This window comes from Mobula birostris, chromosome 1 (assembly GCF_030028105.1).
Source record: "Mobula birostris isolate sMobBir1 chromosome 1, sMobBir1.hap1, whole genome shotgun sequence".
NCBI lineage: Eukaryota > Metazoa > Chordata > Chondrichthyes > Myliobatiformes > Myliobatidae > Mobula > Mobula birostris.
In genome coordinates, this window is record NC_092370.1 from 89,188,160 (window position 1) to 89,210,659 (window position 22,500).

The window sequence follows — 22,500 nt, forward strand, 5'->3', positions numbered from 1 at the left end:
GGAAATACTCAGTAGGACAGGCTGCATCCATGAGAGCGAGATGAGAGAGAAAAAACAGAATTAATAAATCAGGTTGATTTTGAAAATGAGTTTTCAGTGAAGGCTTCTCCGGTGTGGTTAAAACATTCACTGCCAGCATTCACAAAGAAGACAGAGGTCCTACTCAGCGTGGATTCAGGCAGTACTTTGAAGCTACTTCGTACCCTTCCTTCATAAGATGGTAATTTGCTCCAAGAATAATGATCAAGCAACACAGCATCAAGGCATGCTCAGAAATGATAGAAGAATGCCCAGAAAATTGATCAGAGATATGTTTTCGAGGGTGCCTAAAGAAAGAAGAGAGAGTTTCAAAAGCAAGAATGATGGGAACAGTCTGCAGGTCATTCAGCATCAGTGGAGAGTTAATGTACTTATGATCATGTGCTGCTGTACATTCTTGAACCAAGAAATGTAAGCTACAGTTTTGCCATACTGTTTCAAAGAAAATCAGAGGTATTAATATCAGTATCCCAGCCAAGATATATCCCTGAACCATTATCTCTTAAAAAAACCAGAGTATCAGGACATTATTACCAACTGTCAATCTCACTGGCTATTACTGATGGTTCTGATTAGAACTGCGGCACTTCACAGTATGCTGTCAAACATGGAAGTACAAGACTTGCAAAGGCCATACCTGTCAACTCACTTGGCACGCTACACTCTACACAGGTTCCGTTATGTATCCAGTTGCAGGACTTAGTCTGTCTGAAACTACTGTCACTTGTGCAAGGTTAAATTCAGGTAGAATATAAGGCCTCATCAATCTCAGTGGGTTGTAGGGCAGAGGATTAGGGAATTAAAGAAAAATTACTGTTTTTGAAAGTATTTTCCCTTTAGTGCATTTAATTATATATGTGTGCTAGGTATTTTAAGTTAAAGTCTTAGAGTCATAGAGAGGGTACGGCATAGAAACAGGACCTACAGCCTATCGAGCCTCACCATTTATCAACCATCCATTTACATTAAACCTACCTGAACCAAACATTCTCTTGAACCCCAATCAGATTCTGTCACTCACCACACTAGTTACAGTGGTCAATCAACCAACCAGTCTGCACGTCTTTGAGATGTGGGAGGAAACCCAAACATTCATAGGGTGAGAGAAGCTGTGAGGCAGCAGTTAACCAGCCATTCTGTTGTGCCACCATGTTACCACATTTCTTTTAAAATTTTAAGTGATTTTAGTTTCTTTAGTTTAATTTATTTTTTAGTTTAAGTATTTATTTCAAGTTGAATGAACCAAAAACTCCTCGAAAATATTCCATATTTTCACACTCATAAAGATCTGTGTTCAATTATTCCAGCTTTCAAAGCCTGTCAATAGACAATAGACAATAGGTGCAGGAGTAGGCCATTCTGCCCTTCGAGCCATTCACTGTGATCATGGCTGTTCATCTACAATCAGTACCCTGTTCCTGCCTTCTCCCCATATCCCTTCACTCCATTATCATTAAGAGCTCTATCTAAGTCTTTCTTGAAAGCATCCAGAGAATTGGCCTCTGAGGCAGAGCATTACGCAGATCCACAACTCTCTGGGTGAAAAAGTTTTTCCTCAACTCCGTTCTAAATGGCCTACCCCTTATTCTCAAATTGTGGCCTTTGGTTCTGGACTCCCCCAACATCGGGAACATGTTTCCTGCCTCTAGCGCGTCCAATCCCTTAATAATCTTATATGTTGTATGTCAAAAGTGATTCGGGGCAGGTCTTCCTCATCTGATGCCCAATCACTTCTCAGTTCACCACTGAACTCAAGGATACAGAAGGTCCACAGAACTGGCCTTCTACAACTTAGCAAGTTAAGATGGAGGGAACCACAGATGGAGGTTCAGCCAGTGGGTCTGGACACCAAGCTCAACATTATCAACTCTATCTACTTTATTCCCCAAATGCATCTAAATATGTTAGGAATTTGCTGCGGTGAGTTGGTCATGCTGTGGCATGCAACAAGAAACAACGACATTCAAAAATTATAAAAAGTAAAGAATTAAGTTAAAAGTTATAAATATAAATATAATTTAAATATTAAATCTAATAAAGTTAGAGGTTAAAGATGTGGAATGAAAAGTGCTTAAATAAATAAATAAATATCACATATTTACAATGCAAACAGTTCTATAAAAAGTGGTTTTAAGTGTCTACAGTGCAGTGCGTTACAGAGGTAATGGATAGATGGGGTTGGGCAGCTAATTAAATTGGCTGATCAGATTAACTGCTTGGGGGGGGAAGCAACTTTTAAGATGGTGTGGTTTTTTTTTTGTTTTAATGGGGCTATAGCACTTTTCAGAAGGACCTTTTGCAAAAGACAGTTCCCTGGGTGGGTAATGTCTGCAACGATTTTTTTTTTTCCGTCCGCTTCTTTGTTTTGGACACATACAAGTCCTGCAGTGAAGGCTGGCTGCAGCCAATGACTTCTGTGTCAAGGTGTTGCACCAACCATACAGTAATGGTTTATGTGAGGATGCTGTCTGGGATGGCAGTGTAGAATTATGTCAGTATCTTCTGGGGAAGGTGGAATTTTATTAATTGCCACAAGAAGTACGCATCCTCTGATGAGCCTTTGTGTTAACGGAGGAACTATGTTTCTCCCACGTGAGGTCCTGGAAATTGTAATGCCCAGGAACCTGAATGTTGAAATAGTGCTAATTGTAGAATTGTGGAAAAAAAAGAGAGGAGACACATTTCTCCTGAAGTCGGTATGCAGCTCCACAGGTTTGAAGGCATTCAGCTCCATGCTCATCTGGTCTAATGAGCTTGTATTGATGACAACAGTCCAAAAGAACTTCGCTGGTTGCAAAGTTATTGTGGCCTTCTTGAGTAATAAATAATGACTATCAATGTTCTTCCCACATCACAACATTTATCAACAATTGAAAAATCATTTCTGAAGTTTCTGAAGTACATTTTCACTTCATTCATTTGTCTTTAGAAATTCGGAGGACGGAAATTATCCCAATGATCCCAAAAGTTAAGCAATAACTTTTTAAAGTGTTTAAAAATGTGTCCAGGGAAATCACAACAGCATCAGGCAATCTCTTGAGAAAACACTTATGTAAAAGCCACCAGTACAATAGATGGTTCAGGCACAGAAACCAGCCATTAGGCATAGGAAGTCCTGAAATCTTCACCACTGTTACCCACAGGGATCCAAACCATAATGTCTTCATTAATTAGACTCCATCAACCACCCACACCCACCCATCTCCCTCACAATGCGTCAAGGGTTGGCTGTTTTGCTACTTGGCATGTCAAACGTGGTCATGGTCAAATTTATTCTGCCAGCAGTCCAATTAACTCTTGCGGTACTTCTATGCTCAGACTGATGGCCTTCACAAACCTGTGGTAAAAGAAGCGTGCTTGGATGTCTGGGTCTCTGTCTTCAAAAGCTTTTAGACCATTCACGTCAACGGCAATGCTGTAATAAAGGTTGTTTGAACATTCAGCGTTGGGCTTTGTCAATTAAGATGTACTGTCATTGTAAATATACAGTACAATTTGCCCACACCCAAAATATTGCAACAATCCATTTGTTACTATTGAAGTTGTATTGATCATCTATGGTTATCTTTGTATATAGGGTATAAAAAATTTTGCACTTTGAATTCAGAGTGATTCTACAAGATTCTTCCAAGAGATTCAAAGTCACAATACAAATTTCAAAGTAAATTTATTATCAAAGTACATAATGTCACCATATACAGCACTGCGATTAATTTTCTTGCAGGCGTACTCAATAAATCCAGTAACCATAATAGAATCAGTGAATGTCTGCACCAGCAGGGTGACAACCACTGTGCAACCACAAAAAGAAAAAGAAGAAATATTAATAACAATAATAATAACATTTCAGGATCCTGCAGCAGTTTAACTCAATCTGATTGTTTACACAGGCACAATAAAGTAACAAACATCATTCACCAAAATCTGTTTTGAACTACAAACCCATGAAGGACACGATACCTCACAATAAATACAAGTCTGATCCAGTTTTAGAGTAAGAGTCCCACAAATTATATTACAACAGATCCATTATTACAGATAGAACAATCCATAATAACCATCTGGATATAATATTACGGGATAAATGAGCAAGAACAGGTTACTTAATACATATAGCCATTCCAAACACACATAACATACAGAGATCAACAAATCAAAAACACCAGAAATATGCTGAATTAAAAGAGGAAATTGAAAGACTTTGGAACAAAACAGCTTTGACCAGCGGCCAAACCAGACAACGGAAGGAAGGGATTTCACTCAGGACCACTGCCCAAATAGAAAAGGCAGCAGGGGGTTCCTACTGTGAAGAAGTGCTTTGACCAGTGACCAACTGGCATTTGGGATTGATTAGAAATCGAAGAACGGCAGAGGCAAGCACAGCCTGAGTGGACAGAGTCAGAATAAACTCTTCAAGGCTTCAGTCAGAGAGAGGAAAGAAAATGAAAACTCTAGGTTAAGTTTTTTTTCCCCCTTCTTTATATCTGCTCAGCTAGGACTGTAGATGCCAGGCAGGATAGCGAAATGCTCCTCCTGTGGAATTGATTGTTAGGGATGAGATTACAGAACACCTGGATGCACATGACAAGATAGGCCAAAGCCAGCATGGTTTCCTGAAAGGAAATTCCTGCCTGACTAACCTACTGCAATTTTTTGAGCAAATTACAAGCAGGGTAAGCAAAGGAGATGTAGTAAATGTGGTGAACTTGGATTTTCAGGAGGCCTTTGACAAGGTGCCACACATGAGGCTGCTTAGCAAGATAAGGGCCCGTAGAATTACAGGGGAGTTACTAGCATGGGTGGAGCATTGGCTGATTGGCAGAAAACAGAGAGTGGGAATAAAGGGATCCTATTCTGGCTGGCTGCCGATTACCAGTGGAGTTCCACAGGGGTTGGTGTTGGGACCACTGCTTTTTTCCGATGTAAGTCAATGATTTGGACTATTGGATTAATGGATTTGTGGCTAAATTTGCCATTGATACAAAGATAGCTGGAGGTGCGGGCAGTGTTGAGGAAACAGAGAGCCTGCAGAGGGACTTAGATAGGGGAATGGACAAAGAAGTGGCAAATGAAATACAATGTTGGAAAGTGTATGGTCATGCATGTTGGTGGAAGAAATAAACGTGAAGACTATTATTTAGATGGGAAAAGAATTCAAAATGCAGAGATGCAAAGGGACTTGGGAGTCCTTGTGCAGGATACCCTAAATGTTAACCTCCAGGTTGAGTCGGTGGTAAAGAAAGCAAATGCAATGTTGGCATTCATTTCTAGAGGCATAGAGTATAAGAGAAGGAATGTGATGTTGAGGTTCTATAAGGCACTCATGAGACCACACGGAGTATTGTGCGCAGTTTTGGGCTCCTTATTTTAGAAAGGATATACTGACATTGGAGACAGTTCAGAGAAGATTCATGAGAATGATTCCAGGAATGAAAGGGTTACCATATGAGGAACATCTGGCAGCTGTTGGGCTGTATTCCTCCGAGTTCAGGAGAATGAGGGGAGATCTCATAGAAACATTCCAAATGGTAAAAGGCCTGAACAGATTAGATATGACAAAGTTATTTCCCATGGTAGGGAAGTCTAGGACAAGGGGGCATGACTTCAGGATTGAAGGACGTCCATTTAGAACAGAGATGCGGAGAAATTACATTAGTCAGAGAGTGGTAAGTTTGTGGAATTTGTTCCCACGAGTGGCTATGGAGGCCAAGTCATTGGGTGCATTTAAGGCAGAGATAGATAGGTTCTTGATTAGCCAGAGCATCAAAGGGTATGGGGAGAAGGCAGGGGAATGGGGATGACTGATGGAATTGGATCAGCCCATGATTGAATGGCGGAGCAGACTCAATGGGCTGAATGGCCTACTTCTGCTCCTATATCTTATGGTCTTATGTAGGAAGGCAAGGAGAGCTCAGTGTCCCTGATGACTACAACTGCAAGAAGTGCATCCAGCTGCAGTTTCTAATAATCCATGTTAAGAAGCAGGAGCTAGAACTGGATGAACTCCAGATCATTATGGAGGGTGAGGAGGTGAGAGATTGGACGTATAAGGACATTGGTACACCCAAGGTGCAGGATACAGGGGTTAAGAACTCAGTGCAGAGTACCCCTGTGGCCATCGCCCTCAACAAAAGTTATATCACCGAAACTTCCACCACGTCCAACAGGATCCCACAACCAAGCGCATCTTGCCCTCCCCCCACTTTCTGCTTTCCGCAGGGATTGCTCCCTACGCGACTCCCTTTGTCCATTCGTTCCTCCCCACAGATCTTCCTCTTGGCACTTACTCTTGCAAGGGGAACAAGTGCTACACCTGTCCCTACACCTCCTCCCTCACTACCATCCAGGGCCCCAAACAGTCCTTCCAGGTGAGGTGACACTTCACCTGTAAGTCTGTTGGGATCATATACTGTGTCCGGTGATCCTGGTCTTGCCTCCTGTACATCGGTGAGACCCAACATAGCTTGGGAAACCATTTTGCCGAGCACCTACGCTCCATCCACCAGAAGAAGCAGGATCTCCCAGTGGCCACCCATTTGAATTCCACTTCCCACTCCCATATCAATATGTCGATTCCTGGCCTCCTCTACTGTTGCGATGAGGACACACTCAGGTTGGAGGAACAACATCTTATGTTCCGTCTAATTAGTCTCCAACCTGATGGCATGGACATCGATTTCTCAAACTTCCAGTAATGGGCACCACCCCCACCATTCACTATTCCCCATCCCCTTTCCCCTCTTTCACCTTATCTCCTTGCCTGCCCATCACCTCCCTCTGGAGCTCCTCCCCCCTTTTCTTTCTTCCATGGTCTTTTGTTCTCACCTATCAGACACCCCCTTCTCCAGCCCTGTATCTCTTTCACCGATCAACTTCCCAGCTCTTTACTTCATCCCTCGCCCTCCCAGTTTCACCTGTCACCGTGTGTTTCTCTCTCCCCTTCCCCACCTATTAAATATATTCCTCATCTTTTTTACTCTAGTCCTGCCAAAGGGTCTCGGCCTGAAACATCAACTGCAAGAACAAGATTCCCAGATGGTGTGTTGCCTCCAGTGTGCCAGGGTCCAGGACATCTTGGATCGAGTCCTCAGCATTCTTAAGTGGGATGGTGAACAGCCAGAAATCATTGTCCAAGTAGGTACCAATGATGTGGGTAGGACAAGTGATGAGGTTCTGCATAGGGGGTTCATGGAGTTAGATGCTAAATTAAAAAGCAGGACCTCCAGGGTTGTGGTCTCAGGATTGCTAACCATGCCATGTGCTAGTGAGGGCAGAACTAGAAGATACAGTTTAATACGTGGCTAAGGAGTTGGTGTAGGAGGGAGGGCATAAGATTTTTTAGATCTTTGGGCTCTCTTCCAGGTGGGATGTGTACAGACAGGACAGTTTGCACTGAACAGGAGGAGGACTAGTATTATAGCAGGAAGGTTTGTTAATGCTACCTGGTGGAGTTTAAACTAGAGTTGCAGAGGGATGGGAACCAGAGTGCCAGAACAGTTAGTGGAGAAGGTGTGGAGGCAGATGTTGGTAAGACCTCAGACAAAGTTAGAAATCAAAAGGTTGAACATGGTGTGACTAGTGACCTGAGCTGTGTATATTTCAATGCAAAAAGCATCGTAGGAAATGCGGATGATAGTGCTGAAGATGAGATAGCTGGTTTACAAACAGAGGCAATGAGTAGTGAAGAGAGGCTGTTTGTTGATAGGGCAAAATAACAGTCAACAAGATGAGCACCAAACATAAAAGGCAGACAAGATTGGAAGGGTGAATACAGGACGGAAGGTGTTGTATTTGAATGCATGCCTTATGGAATAAGGTAGACGAACTTGTAGCACGTTGCAGGTTGGCGCTGATTCATGGCTGAAGGAAGTTTATAGCTGGGAGTTTAATGTCCAAGGATTTGTCTCGAAAGGACAGACAGGAAGGCAGGTGGGTGGGGGAGCATTGCTCTTTTGATAAAAAGTGAAATCAGAAGTGTTGAATCATTGTGGATAGAGCAAAGGAACTGCAAGGGTAAAAAGACCCTGATGGGAGATGTATACAGGCCCCCAAACAGTAATGAGAATTTCTACAAATTACAACAGGAGATAGAAAATGCATGCCAAAAGGGCAATGCTACAATAGTCATGGGGGATTTCAATATGCAGATAGATTGGGAAAATCAAGTTGGTGCTGGATTCCAGCAGGGGGAATTTCTAGAGTTCATTAGAGATGGCTTTTTAGAGCAACTTTTGGTTGGGCCCACTAGGGATAATAGAAGAACAGCATGGCCTGAAATTCTGGAAACAATTCAGAAGGCACAGGATATATACATCCCAAAGAGAAAGACATATTCCAAAGGTAAGATGACTCAACCGTGGCTAACAGGAGAAGTCAAAGCCAACATTAAAAAGCCAAAAAGGCCATAAAATAGAGAAAAAAATTAGTGGGAAGTTAGAAGATTGGGAAGCTTTTAAAAACCAACAGCAGGCAACCATAAAGAGTCATTAAGAAGGTAAAAATGGGCTGCTAAAGTAAGCTAGCCAGTGATTTTAAAGAGGATGCCAAATGTTTCTTCGAATACAGAAAGTGTAAAAGAGAGGTGAGTGTGGATGTTGGACCACTGGAAAATGATGCTGGAGAGGTAGTAATGGGGGACAAGGAAATGGTGGATGAACTGATTAAGTATTTTCCATCCGTCTTCACTGTGGAATACACTAGCAGTATGGTAGAGCTTCCAAGTGCCGGGGTCATGAAGTGTATGAAATTACCATTACTAGAGAAGTTTCTTGGGAAATTCAAGTGTCTGAAGGTAGGTAAATCATCTGGACCAGATAGTGCACACTCCAGGGTTCTGAAAGAGGTGGCTGAAGGCATTAATAATGATCTTCCAAGTATCACTAGATCAGGAGTGGTTCCGGAAGACTGGAAAATTGCAATTGTCACTCCACTCTTCAAGAAGGGAGAGAGGCAGAAGAAAGGAAATTATAGGCTAGTTAGTCTGACCTCAGTGGTTGGCAACATGTTGGAGTCCATTATCAAGGATGAAGTCTCAGGGTACTTGGAGGCTCATGATAAAATAGGCTGTAGTCAGCATGATTTCCTAAAGAGAAAATCTGGCCTGACAAATCTGTTGGAAACCTTTGAAGAAATAACAATCAGAATAGATAAAGGAGGATCATTTGATGTAGCGTACTTGGATTTTTTAGAAGGCCTTTGACAAAGTGCTGCGCGTAAGGCTGTTTAACAAGCTACGAGCCCATTGTATTACAGGGTAGACTCTAGCATGGACAAAGCAGTGATTGATTGGCAGGAAGTAAAAAGTGAGAATAAAGGAAGCATTTCCTGTTTGGCTGCTGGTGACTGACTAGTGGTGTTCCACTGGGGTCTGTGTTGGGACTGATTCTTTTTACATTCCATGTTAATGATTCGGATGATGGAATTGATGGCTTTATTGCAAAGTTTGCAGATGACATGAAGATAGATGGAAGGGCAGGTAGTTTTGAGGAAGTAGAGAGACCACACAAGGACTTGGACAGATTAAGAAAAAGGGCAAAGAAATGGCAGATGGGATACATTGTCAGGAAGTGTATGGTCATGCACTTTGGTAGAAAAAATGAAAGGGTTGACTATTTTCTAAATGGAAAGAAAATACAAAAAAAAACTGAGGTGCAAAGGGACTTGGGAGCCCTTGTGCAGGATTCCCTAAGGATTAATTTGCAGGTTGAAAAAGATTCCAGGATTGAATACCATGTCATATGAAGAGTGTTTGATGGCTCTGGACCTCTAGTATTCACTAGAATTCAGAAGAATAAAGCGTGATTTCATTGAAACCTATTGAATAGTGAAAGGCCTCGATAGAGGGGATGTGGAGAAGATGCTTCCTCTGATGGGAGAGTCTAAGACCAGAAGACAGAGCATAAGAATAAAGGGGAGTTCTTTTAGAACAGAGATGAGGAGGAATTTGCTAAGCCAGTGAGTGGTGAATCTGTGGAATTCTTTGTTACTAGCAGTTTTGGAGCCTGAGTCTTTATGTATCTTTAAGGCAGAGGTTGATAGATTCCTGACCGGTCAGGGCTTAAAGGGATACTGGGAGAAGGCAGGAGATTGGGGCTGAAAGGAAAATTGGAGAAGCTAGCAAGTGGCCGGGAGAAGAAAAAGCCGACAGGTGGCCAGGAGAAGGAAAAGTCAACAGTTGGTTGGGAGAAGGACAATCCTGCAGTCAGCCGTAAGAAGGAGACGCCAGCAGATGAGTCAGAGAGGGTGAAGCCAGCAGACAAATAGGAGAAGGAGAAGATGGTGCTCAGCCAGAAGAAGGAGAAGAAGCCAGGGGGCGGCTGGGAGAAGGAGAAGACAGTGGACAGGCCGGATAAGGTTCAGAAGAGCTGACCTGGGTGGAAACCATGTTGCTGCCTGCTACTTGAAGCCATCAGAGTTGGTGCGCAAAAGCAGCGTGCAATGTAACTATGAATGACTGTCTTGGATGCCCTTCTACCCTGTTGGACATTGATAATGTAAAATGCCACAGACCTGTTTCCCTTGTTTGGTGGAGAGACAGGCGATGAGGCAGCAGCATGGCCTCAGATGTAGCAAGGACTAGGCCTCAAGCGGGCTTGCTGACTGCTTCACTTCAGGTGGGATGAGACTGGAGATGGTGTAGTGTGGAGTCTGTGCTCAGTCTCTCCTATCAGTGCTGTCATCCAGTGTTCGACCAGCAAAAGGACAGGGTGGACTGCCAGGAGTTGAAACGTCAATTTGCATGTCGCTCGGGGACTTGGACCATACATGTGTTTTTCTTAATTGACAATGTGTGTGTGGTTCTTTCACTCCCTCACTATTCTGAATATACATTATGCACTTGGGCCCCAGAGAAACACTGTCTCGTTCAACTGTATCCATGTATGGTTTGAATGATAAGGAAACTTGGTTTGATTTGATGAAATGGAAGAACAGACTCAGTGGGCCAAGTGGCCTAATTCTGCTCCTATATCCTATGGTCTTATGGAACGTGAACAGCGTATACATTGTCCCAACAATAATGCCTACAACTGGTATTGTCCAGAAGTTACTGCACAATAGCATTAAACAATTCAGCTACACAGCAATATCTATGTAAATCTCCAGAAGGCCACAATACTAAACACCACTAGAATAGTCCAAAAGTTCCTAGCAATTATGAACTGATTGTTCTTGGCTATGCCCATACTTCAGGTTTAAACAGAATGAGTTTTTAGAAAAATAAAAACATAATAATAATAAATAAATATATATATATATCGAGAACATGGGATGAAATGTCCTTGAAAGACTGTAAAACCATAAGACATAGCCCATCAAGTCTGCTTCAGCATTCCATCATGGCTGATCCTGCATCCCACTCCACCCGAGACAACTTCCTTCCCACCATATCCTTTGATGCCCTGACCGATCAGGAAATGATTAACTTCCGCCTTAAATATATGCACAAACTTGGCCTCCACCACAGTCTGTGACAGAGCATTCCACAGATTTATCACTCTCTCCATAATTTCCTTTGTCAGCCATGGTTGCCTACCCCTGCCATTTGAGAACCTCTTCCTCTGTGGGACATATCTATCCTTCACCTTGTGAACTATTCCCAGAAACTTCAGCCATCTCTGCTCTGCCATCATCCCCGCCAGTAGCCTTCTCCAACCCACCTGGGCAAGCTCCTCTCTCATGCCTCTGTAATTCCCTTTATTCCATTGTGATACGGATGTATGTTGGTTATGCTTCTCCCTCTCAAACTGCAGTATGAATTCAATCATATTATGATCACTATCTCCTAAGGGTTCCTTTACGTTAAGCTCCTTAATGCTATCTGAGTTATTACACAACACTCAATCTAAGATAGCCTTTCTCTGAGTAGGCTCAAGCACAAGCTGCTCTAAAAAGCCATCTCGTAGGCATTCAACAAATTCCCTCTCTTGCGATCTGACAACAACCTGATTTTCCCAATCCCCTTGCATGTTGTAGTCCCCCATTACAATTGTGTCATTACACTAACTACATGCCTTTTCAAGCTCCCATTGCAATCTCAACCCCACATCTTGGCTACTTGGCCTATATAGGATTCCCAGAATGGTCTTTTCACCCTTGCCGTTTCTTAACTCCACTCAGAAAGATTCATCATTCGCCGACCCTACGTCACCTCTTTCTAAAGATGTAATTCCATCTCTTACCACAGAGCCACACCACCTCCTATGCCTTTCTGCCTGTCCTTTTGATACAAAGTTTATCCTTTGATGTTAAGGTCCCAACTATGACATTCTTTCAGCCACAACTCACTGATGCCCACAATGCCATACCGACCCAGCTCTAATTGTGTCACGAGTTCATCCACCTTATTCCGAACGCTACACACATTTAAGTACAACACCTTCAGTCCTGCATTCTTCGTCCTTTTGAATTGTGCCTCTATGGTATAATTTAACTCTTTGTTCTATCTGTGTTTGTACCCAATCATTGGTTTGTCCTTCCTTACATTCATGTTACACCCATCATCTACTTGTAAACCTGCTGGGTCATCCTCAGCTCTATCACACTGGTTCCCACCCCTCGCCATATTAGCTTAAACCACTCCCAACAGCTCAAGTAAACATGCCTGCAAGAATATTGGTCCCACTCGGATTCAAGTGCAACCCGTCCCTCCTGTACAGGTCACACCTGCCCCAGATAAGGCTCCCAATGATCCAGAAACCTGAATCCCTGCCCCCTACCCCAACTCTTCAGCCACACATCCATCTGCCACCTTGTTCTATTCCTATCCTCATTGGCGTGTGGCACAGGCAGCAATCCCAATATTACTAGCCTGTTGGAGGTGGCAGAAGTTATGGAGAATTATATGTTGGACCCGAAGACTGATGGGGTGGTAGGTAAGGACAAGGGGAACCCTATTTCTAGTGGGGTGGCAGGAGGATGGGGTGAGAGCAGATGTGCGTGAAATGGGAGAGATGCGTTTGAGAGCAGAGTTGATGGTCGAGGGAGGGAAGTCCCTTTCTTTAAAAAAGGAGGACATCTCCCTCGTCCTGGAATGAAAAGCCTCCTCCTGAGAGCAGATGTGGCGGAGACAGAGGAATTGCGAGAAGGAGGTGGCATTTTTGCAAGAGACAGGGTGAGAAGAGGAATAGTCCAGATAGCTGTGAGCGTCAGTAGGCTTATAGTAGACATCAATAGATAAGCTGTCTCCAGAGACAGAGACAGAAAGATCAAGAAAGGGGCGGGGGGGATGTGTCGGAAACGGACCAGGTAAACTTGAGGGCAGGGTGAAAGTTGGAGGCAAAGTTAATGAAGTCAACGAGCTCAGCATGCATGCAGGGAGCAGCGCGAATGCAGTCGTCAATGTAGTGAAGGAAAAATGGGGGACAGATACCAGAATAGGCTTGGAACATGGATTGTTCCACAAAGCCAACAAAAAGGCAGGCATAGCTGGGACCCATACGGGTGCCTAGTTCTTTCAGCAGATTGTGTGTTGCTCTAGACTCCAGCATCTGCAGATTCCTGTGTCTCCACCTAGCAGAGATTGATCGTGAGAACCTGTTTGAAGGGAAAAGAATAAGTGGCAAGTGGGAGCATTGAGCATGAAATGTCCAGAGTTCAGGAGCAATGTGCTCCAGTTAGGGTGAAGGGCAAACCTGGCAAGTCTAAGGAACCCTGCTTGATAAGAGATATTGAGCCTCTGATCATTTCCCTAGGGTAGGAGAGTTCAAAACTAGTGATACAGATTTAGGATGAAAGGGGAAAATTTTAAAAGGGCCTTGAAGGACAACTTTTTCACAGAAAGGATGGTGAGTATATGGATTGAGCTGCTGGAGAAAGTGGTTCAGGTACAAGTACAAATACAAGTTTAATCGTCATTCAACCATACACATGAATACAGCCAAACGAAACAGCGTCTTCCGGGGCCAAGATGCAAAACACAGTACTGACAGTCACCCACATATATCATATATAATTATGATAGCAGAAAAAGCATACAGATACAAAAGAAATAATTGTAATAATATAGCCCAAGGTCCTGAGTGTCATGACCTATAGGTTGATGGTTCACGTGATGTTGCCACATTTCAGCAAGAGAAAGCACACAGCAGTTCTCATCATGCGCTCGTGCAGCCGCAGGCAAATGCATTCCACCCAGCAAACACTAGAGGGCAGCACCAACAGGAGGGGCCAGGCCCAAACCTGCACATCTGCCACATCTCCGTTCTCTCCTACACCACCTCTGGTGTCTCCTCCCTTGGGCAGCTGCAACAGGCAATCCCATGCAACAGCCTGGTCTGCGCAACAACCGAAGCCACGCAGCTTCCCGCCATCGGGCTCACCGGTGAAATGGACTGCAGTATTTTAGTACCAATGTCCATCGGGGTTTATGTGATCACATGAAAAATGTACAAGACAACCATTTGCTCCAAATCCACCTCCATGCATGACCTCTGACGCACTGTATCGCTATCAAAGCAACTCACTAGTGGGGTAAATCTGCAGTACTTGATGTTCTTAATATCCAAGTTTTTGGCTAAGGCAGATACAATAGTATCATATAAGGAGCACTTAGATAGGTACATGGAAGGAAGGGGCCTGGTAAAATATGGACCAAATGCAGGAAACTGGAACTGGCTAGGTAGATAATGCGGTCGATGGGCTGAAGGACCTGTGCTGTGTTGCTCTGATACTGAGTTATATTATCAATACAGTGACCCTTAATAGAAATGGACACAAACGGATGTCTGATGAAAACAAGGAATGGGCACTGCTGAAGTCACCCCCACAGACTGTCTTGGTTCACCAGGAAGAGATTTAGGAATTGTCACTGCAGTTGTGACAGTATGAGTCAACGGCTTTCAGTGAGGAGCAACAAAAAAAGAAAATTCTGATTTTAAAAAACAGCAAACTGTTGAAGCCAGCTTCCATCTAGCTGCCCTCGGACCTACTGTATCTCCGACTTCACTCATAAGCTGTATTGTTGGCATTCTCCGGTGTCAGCATGCATAACGGTGCATGTCCAGAGAGCGACCTGGGGTCACTCAGGTTCAGCAATCCAACTGTTCCCTTTATAATGAGAGCTGCATCAGATTGCAGTAATAATCTGAAATGATGTTTGATGGAAATCATTCTGTCTGGGTACATAATGGCTTTGTATGAGAACTACTCTTTATGTGACTGCATGAAAATGCAGAAAGTTTTGGACAAAGCACAGTACCTCACAGGATACAGTGTCCCCTCTATAGACTCTGTCTATACTTCTCTCTGCTTCAGTAAGGCACCCAGCATAATCAAAGACCCCGCACACCTTGGATATTCTCTCTTCTTCCCTCTCCCATAGGGCAGAAGATATGAAATCCTGAAAACATGTGCTATTAGGTTCAAAGACAGCTTCTCCCTCACTGTCAGAAGACTCTTGTATGATAAGATAGATACTTATCCTCCAGAAAATCTCGTTGTGATCTTGCACTTTATCATTTACCAGCACTGCTCTTTTTCAGTAGCTTTTACAGTTTATTCTGCATTGTTATTGTTTTACCTTATTCTAGCTCAATGTGCTGTGTAATCATTAGGTTACATTGTACGCAAGAAAATCTTTTCACTGTATCTTGGCACATATGACACTAATAAATTAATAGTTAGGTTAAGTTAAGTTAAAGTCTGTCCCAAGCCTTATAGGCTCATCAGGCTGGTGCTTATGCCGGATTCCGTGGCGTGAAGCAACTGAGAGTATGAGACTGCCCCCCGGATAGGACGCCAGTCTATCGCAAAGTTAACCCTCAGCATTCTGCTGGTACCCATTTTCAGCTGGGTGGACTGGAGCAGAGTGTGTTTAAGTGCCTTGCTCAAGGACACAACACGCTGCCTCGGCTGGGGCTCGAACTCACAACCTTCAGATCGCTAGTCCAATGCCTTAACCATTTGGCCATGCGCCACACTAATAAATTAATAGACCATTAAAAACAAGCTGTAGTCAAGGACTTAGCTTAACCTGAACAATTACCTTAAATTTTTGGATCCTGTTAAAACCATCAAAAATTTATTTGAGTAAGATTTTCTTCAGCATTCAAGGTCAACATCTTAACTGTAGTAATGTTGATGGCCGTCTGAAGTTCAAGTTCATAGTTTTTGTCACAGGCATATACACACAGGGCATGTAATGAAAATGAACTTATTTTACAGCAGCAGCAGTAGCCCGGTATGTTACTGACATGACAACAATGAGTTAACAAAAGCTTAAAATCATGTAAGTTATACATGTCAAGAAATATAATGGCATTAGTGCAATTTAAGAGAGGGAGTGAAAAGGAATATAATCCCTTTTGTGTTAGAGTTTTATTGGCTGATACTAATCAAGTGATTATAGCAGATTAAAACTTGTTTTTATTTTAATTATAGAAAAACTACATATTTCATAGTTATTTACTGATACAATGTGTTCTCTACAAGGGACAAAGTACCATTGAAGCCAACTTGGAGTTAATGCATTTGACTAAAGAAAGGAGCAAGATTTTCCTGTTGTTATACTGTTATACAGATGTATTTTTAAGTATCTTTTCTAGAGCTCATGATTAACACTCTGCAGATGCTGTCAGTAGCCTTCCCCCAACTATTGGTTTCATTGCTGTTTTTGGGCACCCTGTGGTTATCCATCACTGAGTTTAATTGTTTGCTTAAAATCTGATCTGGTCTGCCAGCTAACAACCACGGAAGGGAGTCAGTGTGATGCTAAGCCCATTGGGAAAATGCCTGTCACACACTCAGGGTCAGTCTCACTTACAGAATGTTATCAGTCTCTTTTGAACCAAATGGGAGAAAAGTGAAATTCCAAACATTCATCTGTCTCCTTATTCTCTGTTTAGCTTCGACTGTTTTCCCCCAAGTGACAGTTCTTTGGCCTCTTAATGTGAGATTAACATTAGTTTACATTGGATGTGTCATATTTTTGTGCATTTAATAACATGATGTAAAAACATTTGCTTAAAATTAATTGACCAAAATATTAGAGTTCCGTCTACTTCTGACTACTTCGACCCTTGAAGTAGACAGATGAACTTGTAGCACCAGATGAATCTTTTTGGCCAGATTTTCATCGAACCTATCTTTTCTAATGTTTCTCCATATCTTCTTTCTAATATCAGTTTCTCATTGAGTTATGTATTAACAAACACTGAATGTGGTGCACAGAACTGAATCAGTCAGTCCATGCTAGCAGAAGGCAATAGCCACTTCCCACTTTCCTTCATCTAAGCTTATCAATGAAACTATTCTCTTCATTCTCAAATTCTTGTACGTCCTTTCTTAAACTCCACACTTCCCTTCAGTAGTAAATCCTACTTCCTCATTGTTCTTTGGGTGAAGAAGTTTCTGAAGTCTACATTTGATTATTCACTTGAAGACCTCCAGTTAGTGCCTTCCTTGTCCTGTGCTTCCTCCATGATTTCAAGGTGACCTCTATAAGGTCACCTCTCAGCCTCCAGTCCTTGAGAGAAGAATAAATCATTCTATTCATTCTTTCCAGTTGTGTACATTGTCACGTTGCTGGCAATGTGTTTGTGAAACTTTCTCTGCATCTGCTCCAGTATTTTTATATCCTTTTCATAATATAACAAACAGAAATATAGGTAAGGTTCTGTTTAGGTTTCGCATAAATTACTTACTTTTCAATCACTCTGGAAATAAACAGTTCGGAATTTGGCATGCATTTTATGCAACAAACAATCTGCTTGAGGAATACTGTGGGTTGAGCAGCATTTGTGGGAGGAAAGGAATTGTCAATGTTTTTGGTCAAAACTCTGCATTTTTAATGATCAACCTGAACTGTCAACAATTCTTTCCTCCCACAGCTGCTGCTTGACCTATAGATTTCTTCCAAAGTTCAAAGTTCATAGTAACTTTATTATATGTCACTATATACAACATTGAAATTTGTTTTCATGCTGTCAAACTCAAAAAATCCAAGAAAAATAATAGAATTAATAAAAGACTGTACCCAACAGGATGGACAAGCAACCAATATACAAAAGACATCAATCGATAAGACCGTAAGAGACAGGAGCTGAATTAGGCTACTTGGCCCATCGAGTCTGCTCTGCCATTTCATCATGGCTGATCCAATTTTCCTCTCAGCTCCAATTTCCTGTCTTCTCCTTGCATGCCCTGATCAATCAAGAATCTACCAACCTCTGACTTAAACATAGATAAAGATTTGCCTCCTCAGCTGCCTGTGGCAAAGAATTCCACAGATTCACCACTCTCCCGCTAAAGAAATTCCTTCTCATCTCTGTTCTAAAAGGACACCACTCCATTTTGAGGCTGTGTCCTCTGGTCATAGACTCTCCCACCATAAGGAGGAAACATTCTCTCCACATCTACTCTATCAAGGCCTTTCACCATTCAATAGGTTTTCATTAAGTCACCCCTTATTCTTCTGAATTCCAGTGAGTACAGGCCCGGAGCCATTAAATGCTCTTCATATGACAAGCCATTCAATCCTGAAAATATTTTCAGGAACTTCTTTAGAACCCTCTCCAGTTCCAGCACATTCTTTCTGAGCTAAGGCACACAAAGCTAATCACAATACTCCAAGTGAGACCTCACCAGTGCTTTATAAAATTTCAACATGATATCCTTGCTTTTATAGTCGAATCCTCTTGAAATGAATGCTAACATTGTTTTTACCTTCCTCACCACGGACTCAACCTGCAAATTAACCTTCAGGGAATCCTGCACGAAGGCTCCCAAGACTATTTGCACCTCAGTTTTTGGTATTTGCTGTCCATTTAGAAAATAGTCAACACTTTCATTTCTTCTTCCAAAGTGCATGACCATACACTGTTTTCCATCTGCCATTTCTTTGCCTATTCTTCTAATCTGTCTGAGTCCTTTTGTAGGCTCTCTACTTCCTCAAAACTACCTGCCCTCCATCAATCTTCATATCATCTGCAAACTTTGCAACAAAGCCATCAATTCCATTGCCCAAATCATTGACATACGAGGGGTGATTGATAAGTTCGTGGCCAATGGTAGAAGGAGTCAATTTTAGAAAACCCAGTACATTTATTTTTCAACATAGTCCCCTCCTACATTTACACACTTAGTCCAGCAGTCATGAAGCACATGGATCTTGGACCTCCAGAAAGTGCCCACAGCAGGGGTGATTGATAAGTTTGTGACCTAAGGTAGAAGGAGATGAGTTATACAGCTCTCGTTACATGCACATGCAGTTCAACTCTATGACTGATTATGCAGAAAGTTTGAAGTTAATAACTCATCAGGGGTGATTAATAAGTTCGTGGCCTGAGGTAGAAGGAGATGAGTTATTAACTTCAAACGTTCTGCATAATCAGTCAAAGAGTTTACCTGCATGTGCACGTAACAAGAGCTGTATAACTCATCTCCTTCTACTTTGGGCCATGAACATCAATCATCCATTTGTGGACACTTTCTGGAGGTCCAAGATCTGTATGCTTCACGACCGCTGGACTAAGTGTGTAAATGTAGGAGGGGATTATGTCGAAAAATAAATGTGCTAGGTTTTCTAAAATTGACTCCTTCTACCTTAGGCCACAAACATATCAATCACCCCTCGTATAACATAAGAAGAATCGGTCCTAACACAGACCCCTGTGAAACACCACCAGTCACCGGCAGCCAGTCAGAAAAGGGTCCCTTCATTCCCACTCTTTGCCTTCTGCCAATCAGCTACTGCTTTATCCATGCTAGGATCTTTCCTGTAATACCATGGGCTCGTAGCTTGTTGAGTAGCCTCATCTGTGACACCTTGTCAAAGGCCTTCTGAAAATCCAAGTACACAACATCAAATGATTCTCCTTTGTCTATCCTGCTTGTTATTTCTTCAAAGAATTCAAACAGATTTGCCAGGCAAGATTTTCCATTGGGGAAACCATGCTGCCTATGGCCCATTTTATCATGTGCTTCCAAGTACCCTGAGACCTTAATAATCCCTTCTTAAAATGTAGAACGACGTTTGTAATTTTCCAGTCTTCCAGAAACATTCCAGAATCCAGTGATTCTTGAAAGATCATTACTAATTCCTCTTCAGCCACTTCTTTCAGAATCCTGGGGTGTACACCATCCGGGCGATTTATCTGCCTTCACACCTTTCAGTTTCCCAAGAAACTTCTCTCTAGTAATGGAAATTTCACGCACTTTATGTCCTGACACCTGGAACTTCCATCATACAGCTAATGTATTCCATAGTGAAGACTGATGTAAAGTATTTATTAAGTTCATCTGCAATTTCCTTGTCCCCCATTACTACTTCTCCAGCATCATTTTCCACCAGTCCAATATCCCCTCTTACCCTTCTTTTACACTTTATGCATCTGAAGAAACCTTTGGTATTCTCTTTAATATTATTGGCTGGCTTACTTTCATATTCCATCTTTACCTTCTTAATGACTTTTTTATTTGCCTTCTGTTAGCTTTTAATAGCTTCTTAACTTCTCTCAAACATTTGCTCTTTTATATGCCCTCTCTTTGGTTTTTATGTTTGCTTTAACTTTTGTTAGCCACGGTTGTTTCATCTTTCCTTTAGAATACTTATTCCTCTTTGGGATGTATATTCTGTATCCTGTACCTTCTGAATTGCTTCCAGAGATTCTGGCCTATGCTGCTCTGCCATCATCCTGACAGTGTTCTTTTCCAATCAATTCTGGCCAACTCCTCTCCACTCCCCTTCACTCCACCATAATACTGATACATCTGACTTTAGCTTCTCCTTCTCAAATTTCAGGGTGAATTCAATCATATTGTGATCACTTACCCCTAAGAGTTCTTTGACTTTAAGCTCTCTCATAAACTCCATTTCATTCCTCAACACGCAGTCCAGAATAGCTGATCCTCTATTGGGCTGCTCTAAAAATCCATCTCATAGGCACTCCAGAAACTCCCCCTCCTGTAATGCAGCACCAGCCTGATTTTCCCAATCTACCTTCATACTGAAGACTTCCATGGCTATTGTAACATTGCCCTTTTGACATAAATTTCCTATCTCCCGTTGTAATTTATCGGTCACATCCTTACTACTGTTTGGGGGTCTGTATACAACTCCCATCTTTTTACTCTTGCAGTTCCTTAGCTCTATCCACAATGATTCTAAACCTTCTGACCCTATATCACCTCTTTCTAATGATTTGGTTCCCTTTTTACCAACAGAGCAACGCTACCCCCTCTGCCTTCCTGCATTCCCTTTTGATACAATGTCTATCGTGGGACATTAAACTCTCAGCTATAATCTTTCAGCCATGATTCAGTGATGCCTACAACGTTATACCTGCCAATCTGCAACTGTGCTGCAAGTTCATCTACTGTATCCTGTATAATGTGCGCATTCAAATATAGCACCTTTGGTCCTGCTTTTGTCCTCCTTTACATTGTATCTCATCCTATTGACTGCAGTGTTGCCCTAGCCTCTACTCACGACACATTGCCTCTGTTTGTAAACCAGCTACCTCATCTTCAGCAGCATGATGTTGTCCAAGACCAAAAGAAGCTGCAGAAGATCGTGAACACGGCGCAGCACATCACACAAACCAATCTTCTGTCCTTGGACTCACTTTACACCGCAAGCTGTCGGAGCAGTGCTGCCAGGATAATCAAGGACACGACCCACCCAGCCAACAGACTTTTTGTCTCTCTTCCCTCCGGGAGAAGGTTCAGGAGCTTGAAGACTTGTACGGCCAGATTTGGGAACAACTTCTTTCCAACTGTGACTGCTGAATGGATCCTGACCTGGATCTGGGCCATACCCTCCAAATATCCGAACCTACCTCTCGGTTTTTTTGCACTACCTTACTTCCCATTTTTCTATTTTCGATTAATAATTTAAATGTTTAATATTTACTAATTTTAACAGATTTTTATTATCTTTAATATTTAATATTTGTAATCCAGGGAGTGTGGAGCGCAGAATCAAATATCGCTGTGATGATTGTACGTTCTAGTACCAATTGTTTGGCGACAATAAAGTATAAAGTATTATGATGCACCTTTCCTAAGATACTTGTTGCATTGATATATAGGCAGCTCAGGACACTAGTCACACCATGCTCATCACTTTGATTCCTAACTTTGTCTGAGGTCTTACCAATACCTATTTCCACAAACTCTTCACTAACTGCTCTGGCACTCCGGTTCCCATCCCCCACAACTCTAGTTTAAACCCCACTGTACAGCATTAACAAACATTCCCACTAGAATATTAGTCCCTGTCCAGTTCAGGTGCAAATTATCCCTCTGTACAGGACCCACATTCCCTAGAAGAGAGCCCAATGATCCAAAAATCTTATGCCCTCCCTCCTACACCAGTAGAAGAGTTCTCCAGCCTGTCCTGCCTGAGCACTGCTGTGACATTTTCCCTGACAAGTAGCACAACCCCTGCCCTTTATTCCCTCCCTGTCTATCATGTCTAAAGCAATGGAACCACAGAATGTTGAGCTGCCAGTCCTGCCCTTCCTG